Source organism: Adiantum capillus-veneris, chromosome 24 (genome assembly GCF_014529385.1).
Source record: "Adiantum capillus-veneris isolate H3 chromosome 24, ASM1452938v2, whole genome shotgun sequence".
NCBI classification, from domain to species: domain Eukaryota; kingdom Viridiplantae; phylum Streptophyta; class Polypodiopsida; order Polypodiales; family Pteridaceae; genus Adiantum; species Adiantum capillus-veneris.
In genome coordinates, this window is record NC_140954.1 from 99,618,651 (window position 1) to 99,630,760 (window position 12,110).

General features: G+C 45.4%; 1 protein-coding gene across 3 annotated transcripts in view; it reads right to left on the reverse strand.

Annotated features, from left to right (window-relative positions):
• LOC147426849 (ycf3-interacting protein 1, chloroplastic-like) overlaps positions 1-12,110 on the reverse strand; it is a 77,090-nt gene that overhangs the window by 52,317 nt on the left and 12,663 nt on the right. The window lies entirely within an intron of this gene.

The following is a 12,110-nucleotide window of genomic DNA, read 5'->3' on the forward strand; positions in this document are numbered from 1 at the left end:
GAGTCAGAATTCAGCAGATAAAGATTTGCAGATTTCAGCCCTTAGCATTCTCAGATTTCAGCCGTCTCGTCGTCGTCCTCATCGTCGTCGACATCGTCGGCAAGTCCAAGCATTGTAGAGATTTGTGCAATCAATAGTAGACCGCTCTCGCCATAGAGAGTGGGGCCTTCGGAGGAGGGTTTGACAACATTCTGGTGTCGTATTCTTCTCTCTGTCTCTCAGTCTCATGCACTTTCATTCACAATGTCATTCACTTTGTTTGTGTCCATTGCACTCTCTCACTAAATTAATGGAAGGCTCTCCCTTCCGTAAGTAAAAGGAACCCTTGAGCACAGTTCGGAGCACTGATCTTAAGCAAAGTTCAACATTCACTTCCGCTGCACCTTACGTTGGTATCAGAGCTTTGGTAGTGTTCTGTATCACTCAAGGAAAGAACCACAAGAATCACAAGAATTTTTTTTGCTTGTTGCCATCATACGTAACGCAAGTCCTGTTGGGCGTGTCGATTCCTAATCGTGTTTTTGAAGAGTGACAAGAAACCCAAGAAAGAAGGGCTTGTCCAGCCTCCCCTTGTGTCTCTTTTCACTCATTGAGAGCGGACCGTGCACTTAGCGGCTGGCCAATCGACGTGAGGTGGGAAAAAGCAACCTTGGTGTGAGCGCAAGGCCGCCAAGGGATGCACCCGCGGACAAGAGCAAAACTCGGGTGAACAAAAGATCGTTCTCTAACACAGATTGCAAGCTAAAGAAGAACCTCAAGAACTAAAGACCCTCAAGAACCTCAAGACCCGCAAGAACCTCAAGAACTCAAGAACCCCAAGAACCCAAGTTCTTTGTGAACTTAAGAACACAAGACCACAAGAACCCACCAGAACCCACGACTTCAATGGATGGTCATCACTCAAAGCGGAATGGATACTTCGCTTGGAGGTGATGAGCATGAGAGAGACGAAGAAGAATTTTCCCCACCGGGAGGTTTTTCTGACCCTCCCCCTTCCCCATCTACGACAAGGGTTGCACTAACTCCTATGGAGGAGTTGCCGCAGTTGTTTATGAACAGGAAGTTAGAACACGAAGAAAGAAGGGCAGCCATAGATCGTGACTAAGAAGAAAGAAGGGCAGCCATAGATCATGAATACGACGCAAAAATGGAAGACATAGAGCGTGAGCACAAGCGCGAGAACAAAGAAAGACAAGCAATATTTGATTGCGAGAATAGAGCAAGAATGCAAGAGATGTTGCGACTCTTTTCTCAAGTGCAGGCGTACTTTGCACAGAATCAGGAAAAGGAGACTCTCTCAGTCTCTACTTCTCCAAGCATGACACACATGATTTACATGATAATGATTTGCACAATAAGGTTAAGCATGATGATTTGCAAGATCAAGATGTGATTTCTCACCAGCATGATGATTTGCATGATCAAGATGTGATTTCTCACAAGCATGATGATTTGCATGAAGATGATGTGATTGTTCACAAGGAAAATGTGTTAGTTGATACTTTCTCTAGTGAAGCTAACCGCATTGCAGATTTGATCAATCACGAAGAATCGATCTTGACTTTCGAGTCGAGATCCACAGCAACCCCCTGGGCAGATTCGATCACACGCGACAAACCGATCTTGGCTCTCGAGCCTAGGTCCAAAGAACCCTTACAGAAAGTACTATGTATTCGAATGATTCGTCAGCACGCATTGTTCGAGTGTTTCATTCGTGATCGTTTCCTGTATTTTAGTCAACGTCTTTATGTGATCCCTTTTCCTAGGCATGACATATTGTACGTTGAGCACGTTTCACTCATAAATGAGCACGGATGTATGCGGATTATTCATGAAAAGCTGAAAAGTATGCATTCAAGGAAGTCACGTTCCATGTCTCTTCCTTGGCATGACACATTCGTAGCAAGAGCACAAGAAAGTATGAGCACCAAGCATCAGCATTTCCATTATGATTTGCCACAGTTGATTGATTTAGATCAGAAAGAAAAGATTCGATCTCATTGTTTGCATGTGTTTGATGAACGGTTTGGCACTCCGTCTCTATGTTCATCTACATTGCATGCACAGTCTTCAGAGAAGACACGAGTTTTTCCAGTCACTTTACATGGAATGGGTATGTTCATGTTTTTGTGTTGGAAGTGGTTTCAGGAATTTTCATCCTCGAAGACTCTTGAAGAAGATAGACGCATGACTATAGACAAAGTTGAAGCATCAAAGGAGCCACGGAAGACTTTGTGTCGCTTTCGGCGCAGCCCAAAGAAACAAGCGTTGCAGACCTTTATGAAGTTCAAGTATCGCATGACCCACAAATCAGAGTGGACCGGCGAAGAGTCCTTTCCAAGATTCCAGACCTTGTAGGCGATCTCCCTCGACGCCATACAGTTCGGTACCAATACCTCACTTTGAAAAGCAGGGGATGTCACGTGACACATCCAAACCCATGTGTCCGTGGACAAGCTATAGCACGACTAGGGTTGGGTTTAGTCAAGTTAGTCTAGAATAGAAGTGATATGGCACTCTTGTGAGTGTTCGCAGACCGTACAAGTCCACACACTTAGATTAGATGCATATCCTCTGGTTGCAAACACCATGATCATCAGAGTTCCATCAAAACCCATCAGAAGCATTTTTACAGTGCATAGACATATTTTCCCTATTTTTGACATTTTTCACTTATTGATTAAGTGACTTTTGTTGGGAAATAGGTAGGGCAATTTTGCTAATGAAATATATAAGGAAACCACAGCTAGCACTTTCTGGCAAAAGAGGCAGCAGGAGCACCTTGCTCAACAGGCAACTTCTCAGCAAAACCCCATCAGAAGACTAGCGTTTGCAAACTGCAACACCTAGCGTTTTTTGCATCAGATCAGCCAGCGTTTTTGCATGGCAACCACCTGGCCACAGAACCACAGCAGATCAGGCCAGCGTTAGTAGATTTCCACCGCAGAAAGACATTTCCGCCCTAGCGTTTTTGCATCAGCCTCAGACCATCAGCGTTTTGCAGATCTTCGCGACAAGACCTCAGTTAGCATCAGCGTTGTCAGTTTTCAGCAGTCAGTACCCGCAGTAGAACCCTCGAACCTCGCAGATCTCACCTTCCCGCAGCAGATCCTCGCCCATGGTCCGATCCAGCATCGTTCACAGTTTCAGCTCGAAAACGCAAATTTCAGCATCTGCGTTTTCAGCGCATCGTCGTCGCATCGTCGCCATTGACATCGTCACCGACATAGAGTCAAAATTCAGCAGATAAAGATTTGCAGATTTCAGCCCTTAGCATTCTCAGATTTCAGCCGTCTCGTCGTCCTCCTCATCGTCGTCGACATCGTCGTCGACATCGTCGGCAAGTCCAAGCATTGTAGAGATTTGTGCAATCAATAGTAGACCGCTCTCGCCATAGAGAGTGGGGCCTTCGGAGGAGGGTTTGACAACATTCTAGTGTCGTATTCTTCTCTCTCTATCTCTTAGTCTCATGCACTTTCATTCACAGTGTCATTCACTTTGTTTGTGTCCATTGCACTCTCTCACTAAATTAATGGAAGGCTCTCCCTTCCGTGAGTAAAAGGAACCCTTGAGCACAGTTTGGAGCACTCATCTTGAGTAAAGTTCAACATTCACTTCCGCTGCACCTCACACTCTCTCTCTCTCTCTCTCTCTCTCTCTCTCTCTCTCTCTCTCTCTCTCTCTCTCTAATAACAGGTTGGTTATGAGAGAGAGAGAGAGAGTGATTGGTTATGCCATTTACCTCTAGAATAACGCGTCTTGAGTTCAACTCTCGTCGGATAGATCTTTGAGGTCTCTTGGGATAGTTTCCTACGACATTAAAATCCTCTTCTTCTCTCTCTCTCTCTCTCTCTCTCTCTCTCTCTCTCTCTCTCTCTCTCTCTCTCTCTCTAATGGGGCTCAAATGGATTTTTAGTGTAAAAAAGAGGGCGGGACGGCAAGTGGGAACGGAAAAGTGGGGACGGGAAGCCCAAAAAAGGGCGTCCCCTGTTACTATGCTCTCTCTCTATGTGTGTGTGTGTGTGTGTGAACATTGCATGTTCGTCTGCGAATTGTTCAGAGTACCTGTAAGCATATGTTCAGTTCTTGTTGCCACTGATGCATTGGCCTCGTTGTTGCCTTGATTCTCTTATGTCGGATATTATGTCCCATTTGTGGCGGACCCATGCTCAGAAAAAAGGCTTGTGCTTGATGTCTGTGGGAAAGCTTTGCACTCCTAAACACCTGGGTGGCCTTAACATCTTGGATTTGCGCAGGCATGTTCTTGCTCGGAAAGCTATGTTGTTGCCTACACTTGCGCAACAAATTCAGCCTTGGACTCTTTATGTTTGCACATCTTGGTCTTAACACCCAAATTTTCTCAATATAATAACATTGAGAGGAACGAATCTTGAGACCAAACCACTCATGCTAAAAATAATAGGTTGGCTTCCTCTTTTGGCCATTGGCAACCATCTATCTGGGAGGTGGTTTTCTATCACGTGACACATCCAACCCTATGTGTCCGTGGACAAGCTACAGTATGACCAAGGTTCAGTTCCGTCAAGTCAATCTAGAATAGGAAGTGATCTGGCACTTTTGTGAGTCTGTTCGCAGACCGTGCATGACCAATCACTTAGATTAGATGCATATCCTCCGGTTGCACACAGCATGACCATAAGCATTCCCATCAGAATCCATCAGGGGAATTTTCCAGTGCATTTAACCTATTTTTGACATTTTTCACTTATTATTTTAATTTGTTGGGAACTGAGTAGGGCAAATTGGGTAAGATAATATATAAGCAAACCTAGGCTAGCACTACTTGGCAGAAGAGCAAGGAGAACACAGGCCAAGGGCAGCAGGTTCCCCCTCTCTCTCTCAAGCAAGATTCCCCCTTCTTGGTGGCGATTTGCTCCAGCAAGACCCGCGACCTACACCACACTCCCCCTAGCGTTTTCAGCCATTAGCCTCATCGCCATAGCCTCAGCATGCAGCGTTTTCCAACCAGCAAATTCAGCAAGCACGTAGTCTCCACAGCCAACGTTTTTGGGAACCTACACCAGCGTTTTTGGGCTGGCCATTTCAGCGTTTGAAGCCGCAGTTGTCAGCCACACAACGCTTATGGACAGTAGTACCGCAGTGGATTTCAGTTGCCTTCACAGTACCAACAGATAGCGTTTTTACATCAGCATATTTCAGCATACCTAGCGTTTTTGGACAGCAAAACGACAAGTTAGCAGAACATTCAGTTTTCAGCCATAGTCCCGTCCTCATCGTCCACACCGACGACATCGACATAGCAAGCATTGTAGACGCATTGCATCAGCCATTGTATCAGATTGTGCAATCAATAGTAAACCACTCTAGCCATCGAGAGTGGGGCCTTCGGAGGAGGGTTTTACGTCGTCTCTGGTGTCGTATTCTTTTCTCTATCTCTCAGTCTCACGCATCTTCACGCACAGTGTCCATTCACTTTGTTTGTGTCCATTGGACTCTCTCACTAAAGGAACGGAAGGCTCTCCCTTCCGTAAGTAAAAGGAACCTTGAGCACAGTTCGGAGCACTCATCTTGAGCAAAGTTCAACATCCCTTCCGCTGCACCTTACATTGGTATCAGTGCTTTGGCAGTGTTCTGTATCACTCAAGGAAAGAACCACAAGAACCACAAAAAAAAAATTTGCTTGTTGAGGTCGCACGAACCCAAGTTCACTTGGGCGTGTCGATTCCTAATCGTGCTTTTGAAAAGTGACAGGAAACCCAAGAAAGAAGGGCTTGTCCAGCCTCCCCTTGTGCCTCTTTTCACTCATTGAGAGCAGACCGTGCACTTAGCGGCCGGCCAATCGACGTGGGATGGGAAAAAGCAACCTTGGTGTGAGCGCAAGGCCGCCAAGGGGTGTGTCACAAAGTGATGACGTGGCGGACAGCAGAAACCCTAATTTCTGCCAAAAACCCTAAAATTCCTGCAAACCCTAATTTTTGCCAAAAACCCTAAATTCCGGAAATCGCGGAGGCGGATTATTATTTAAAAAAAATTTATTTATTTTTTTTGGAAAATGATGAGCGACGCGAATTTTGCTTTTGCTTTTTTTTATAAAAAAAAAGAGAAAAGACTCTCTAAGAGAGAGAGAGAACTGATGCTTTTGATTTTAAAAGCTTTTGGGGCTCTGCTTTTGGGCATCCCTTGTAACCTTTAAATTAGTGGTGAGGGCCTCACTTCTCAGAGCATCTGGACGCAGAGTCTGAGAGTGAAACCCTAACCGCTCTCTTGTACTTTGATGATTGATTAATACAAAAAGAAATACCGAAAGGGGCGCCAGTCTTTGGGGCCAATATCTCTAGGCACGGAACTCCGCCGGGCCAGTGCAAATCTATTGTGATCTGTGAATTGTTTTGAAGTGGTTATTTGGTGCTGTCGCGGTTGATTCTTGACTTGGAGTGTCCAAGTTTGTTACAGTGGTATCAGAGCACGGCCGATTTCTCTTCTACGGGAAATCCGATCCCCGATTTTTTTTTTTTCCGCGGCACCTATGGCTTCAGGCAATGATCAGTCGACTCCCTCTGCATCTGGAGATGCGGGCTGGGATCACAACGAAGATTCAGACAGAGAGTATGGCCCGCCTCGGCCTACTCAGGCGGAGCAAACAGAGATGGAGCGTCGTCAATTGATTGGCGATGCAACAAAGATGATGCTCAATTTTGCCAAGGACCCGAAGATGGTAAAATATATGAACCAGACCTCTTTGAAAGAGGTACAGATGGAGTGGCAGAGAACCACAACACCACTCCCGAAACCCGCTCTCAAGAAACCTTCTACCTCCAAGAAATATACGGAGAAGGAACTGGAGAACGTGGTTGATGCACGGATTGCTCAGCTTTTCGACGTGCAAAAGCACGGCAAAAAGCACGGCAAAAAGCAGAACAAAGGTACTGACTTCCCGGGATATTTGGGTCGTCAGTCGACATTCGACAAAGCAAAGAAACGGAAGAAGCGTGTTCGATTTGAAGGAGTACCCAGTTCTTCTTCTTCTTCTTCTGACAGTTCTTCTAGCTCCTCGGATTAGAGCGAAGAAGACAGAAAAAAAAGCAAAAAGCGAAGCAAGACACAAAGCTTCGGAACGGGCAAGAAAAAGGCAAAGAAGGCTACATCTCGCCCAGAGACTGACAGTTCTACTGAGGACTCGTCTACAGACAGCTCAGATTCCGATGACGGAAAGTTTTATGCGAACAAGAAGAATTTTTACAAAGCCAACCAGTATGACTTTCTCGAAGATAAAAGCAAGAAAGTCCGAGAGTTTAAGGAAGGTGGCCACTCGATCAAGTCAGGATCTCTTATACAGCAGTTTGACATCGCTTTCGCGGGAGGACGCTATTCAGAGCACTCCAAGATTCGGAGAGCTGCCTCTTACTCTGAGGGGAATGCTCGTACTTGGTGGTCCACGCTTCTATTAAGCAAGACTGTGCCAGTTACATGGCTGAAATTCAAGAGGCTTTTTATTTCTTCTTGGTTGACTCAAGAGTTTGAGCGAGATATACGAGCTGCTTGGAACCATCTCCGGATGACCAAGAGCGATACAGTGAATTCTTATTGTGAAAGATTCTGGAGCTCTTTTCTACCCGCCTCTTCATTCAAGAAGATCTCGTTCAGAGAACAAATTGAGCGGTTTACCTTGGGTCTACCTACAGAGATCCGAGATCACTGCTTGGAACAGAAGTCAGCTTCTATTCAGGAGTTGATGAGTCATGTGAAGCGGGGCTTTGCCATTCACTCTGGCAGTCTGACCTACCCCACAGATGAGGCCATGACACAACGAGCCAAACAGACTTCTGGGAATGAAAGTAGAATGAAAAAGAGCAACCCAGAGAAAAAAAAAGGATGCACGACCCAAGCTTACTCCTGAGGAGAGAGCTCGCTTCATCAGAGAGGGGAAGTGCTTTGGATGCGGGAAACATGGACATATTTCCGCAAAGTGCCCTGATAAGGCACAGAAAGAACAGAATGATAAAGACGACGACAGGTCTGAGAGTTCGAGAGCAGCTGAGGAATGTGGCAGAAAAGGCAGATAGAAAAGCAGAACTGGTACCACATGGCGTGGGACTTGCACCGAATCAAATGAATGAAAGTACAAACTTTGCCGTTTTTTTTTGGGGCAAAGTGAAGGATCAAGAAGCTCTTTTGAAGGAGCCAAGGCCAACTTCTTTTCACTTGGAATTGGCGGCTCGATTTGGAACTGCGCCCGACAGACTGACGCCACTGGCGGAGGTAGTTCGACTGGCACCCGGATGGGATGTTGCCATTACACCGAGCATTGGCAAACTTCGTTTGCAATGACAGGGGTGTTCAGGGCACGTGAGTGACGTTCTACTCGGGATCCCTTGGTACCACAAGAACTACGCCGTGGTTGACTACCGGGCCGAGAAAGCGACTTTGATAAATGAAGGGCTTAGAGATTGTACTTGATGAACTTCAGTTTTCTTACTCATTCTTTTGGGAGAACTGAACCATGGATAAAAGTTGAATATGTTTTGACCTGAAGAAAAGAACGCCAAGATTTTTTTTCTCCACGCTCATGCCGATTGCTTTTGAGAGGGCCTGAAGATCATACCATTGATCTGATATCTGGAAGCACACCACCGAATCGGCCACCTTATTGTGTGAGCCGAGTACAGAATGAAAAGATTATGAACTCAGTGAAAGACCTCTTGGAAAAGGGTCTTGTCCAGCTTAGTACTTCACCGTATTGCTCTCCAGTGTTGTTGATTTTGAAGAAAGACAGATCTTGGAGAATGTGCATCGATTATAGCACTCTCAACGAAATCACCATCAAGAACAGATTTCCGATTCCTAGGATCGATGATATACTCGACAGGTTACAGGGATCCTCGTGCTTTAGCAGGATTGACTTGAAGAGTGGATATCATCAGATCAGGATAGCGCCAGGAGATGTCTACAAGACAGCTTTTCGGACGACTTTTGGGTTATTTGAGTTTTTGGTGATGCCTTTTGGCTTAACCAATGCTCCTGCGACATTTAACCGGATGATGGACAGGATTTTTCGAGAGTACAGGCTATTTGTTGGCACTTTCTTTGACGACATCATTGTTTTCTCGAAGAATGAGGCAGAACACAGAGATCATCTGCTTCAAGTCTTTTAGGCATTACGAGATCACACGCTAGTGATTAATGCAAAGAAAAGTGAATTTTTTCCTACCATGGATACACTTTTTGGGACACATTGTGTCAGCAACACAACAGGAGTGCAAATGGACCCGGCCAAGATAGAGACTATCCGTGATTGGCCCGATTTGAGGAATGTCCATGAAGTTAGAAGCTTCTTGGGACTGTGTTCGTACTACAGGCGGTTCATACGAAAGTTTGCAGAGGTTGCTTCCCCTTTGCATACCTTGACACAGAAAGGAGTACCTTTTCCGTGGGGACCCACAGAGGTGACTGCCTTTCGGACGTTGAAAGAGAAATTGACTACGGGACCAGATTTGACTTTGCCGGACTTGCAGAAGTCATTTGAAGTATATTGTTATGCTTGTGGTCGTAGTCTGGGTGCGGTCTTGATGCAAGAAGGCCATGTCATAGCTTACGAGAGCCGTTTGTTCTCTAGGCCGGAGATGACAGCACAGATTTATGAGAAAGAGCTTTTGGCGGTTATCCATGCTCTTACTCAGTGGCGGCATTACCTACTCGGAGCGGATTTTATTGTCTTTACAGACCATCAGAGTTTGCGCTACTTCTTGTCACAGAAGCAGCTTTCGGAAAAGCAGATGCGGTGGGCGAACATCTTGTCACAGTTTCACTTCCAGATTGTCCATGTGCAGGGACAGAAGAATGTGGTGGCAGATGCTTTGTCTCGGAAACCGTTGGTTCTGGCTATTTCCGCGATACATCATAGGAGCTTCGAGGATATGGTCGATCAGTATGCCACAGATACAGGTTTTGCAGATATGTTCACACGGATACGGGATGGGGAGACAGTAGCTGGATACTCCCTTCGGGAAGGCTACTTGATGAAAAAGACTATGTTGTGCGTTACACAGCCGTTGAGGGAAAAGGTTATGACTGATTGCCACTGTCCACCTTTTACGGGTCACCGCAGCATTGCTACCACCATGAAAGGGGTAGAGAGATATTTCTTTTGGCGGAGACTGAAGAAGGATGTGGAAGAGTTTGTGCGCAGTTGCTTGGTATGCCAGAAGGTCAAGTTTGACAGGCATAAGGCACAGGGATTGTTACAGCCTTTACCCATACCCACCCGCCCCTGGGAAAATATTGAAATGGATTTCATTTTTTTTTATCTCCCGAGAATACAGAATGATCACGATGATTTTCCGATTACATGGCACGCCTGAGACGATTGTCTCCGACAGAGACCCCAGATTTATGAGTTTGTTTTGGAAAGCAATTTGGGAGAACATTGGCACGCAATTGCAGTTCTCGTCATCGTTCCACTTGCAGACTGACGGGCAATTTGAGATTGTCAATTCAGTGATTTTAGATTTATTGAAGTCTTGTATCTCGGATCAGAAGACTCAATGGGAAAAGAACTTACCTTTGGTGGAATTTGCCTACAATAACACGATACACTCTTCGACGGGGAAGACGCCATGAGAGATTGTTGAAACTGCTGCGAAGGTTCCATCCTTCCTGAGCACGAAAGATTAGAAATTTGAAGCGGATGAATATTCGCGAGATTTGGATACGGCTTTTGCCAAGGTTCGCGAGACTTTACAGAAGTCTCAAGAACGACAGAAAAAGGCAGCGGATCGCCATCGTCGCGACTGGAAACTGAAGGAGGATGATTGGGTGCTCTTACTTTTGAGAAGGCACGCCTAAGAAAGAAAAAAAGGGAAAGGAGAGGCTTTTTCCAAAGCTTAGTATGTGATACTACGGACCTTTCCAGATTACTGACAAGATAAATGATGTCTCCTTCCGATTGGACCTGCCAGATACTTGGAGGATTCATAATGCATTGCATGTGAGTCTCTTGAACCCTGTTAAGGGTGATGTGCCTGATGATGGGGAGCCTGATGAGCAACCCAAAGTGGAAGCAAACGAGGAGATCCTTGTTCCTGAACAGATTTTGGCACATAATGATACGAAGAAAGGTAAAGTCCGAAGGCGGTTCTTGGTTAAGTTCAAGAACTTTCCTGCATTTGATGCGAAGTGGATGGAGGAGGAGGACCTAGCAGATACTCCTCGGATTGTGAAACTTTACCTCGATGCTTTTGGTTTAGCATAGTCTACTCCAAATGGAACCCAGAATTCAGCTTGGCCGAAGATCTGGTGCAGTGGGATGCACAAGAGGGGAGTCACTCCACTCCTTTGTCAACAGATGCCTCGATTTTGATACTAAAGTCACTGATGTCTCTTTGAGCTTCAGGGATACTGAGAGCTGACAGTATTCTGCTGGATGACTTTATGAAATGGAATTCCTGATTATGATACTGATTTGTTCTTGACTTCTTGTGAGTGCAGGAACTGATAGCCGAAATGACTGCAGCATTTTGGTCTGATTGATCTCGAATAGACATGGTTGCAATAGGGGTTAGTCAATCGGACATCGATGAGGTCCCGATTGGACCTAGATGTGATTGCTAGCTACATTGCCGATAAATCATGGTCTAAGATCCGAATGAATGTTGAATGTCATGTGATGTCCTGTGATGTCTGGTGATGTCCTGTGATGTCGTGTGATGTGACTGTCGATTTTGTACATGTGCTAGATGTGTGTTCCTAGTACGTAGGTACTAACAGTCAGTGTCTGCTAAGACGGTTTATGGCTTTTGTCGGTTTTGCAGGCGTAATCGCGGTCGATTACAATGCTTTCAAGAGGGGGGTATGTCACAAAGTGATGACGTGGCGGACAGCAGAAACCCTAATTTCTGCCAGAAACCCTAAAATTCCTGCAAACCCTAATTTTTGCCAAAAACCCTAAATCCCGGAAATCGCGGAGGCGGATTATTATAAAAAAATATATATTTTTTTTTTTTTGGAAAATGATGAGCGACGCGAATTTTGCTTTTGCTTTTTTTTATAAAAAAAAAGAGAAAAGACTCTCTAAGAGAGAGCGAGAACTGATGCTTTTGATTTTAAAAGCTTTTGGGGCTCTGCTTTTGGGC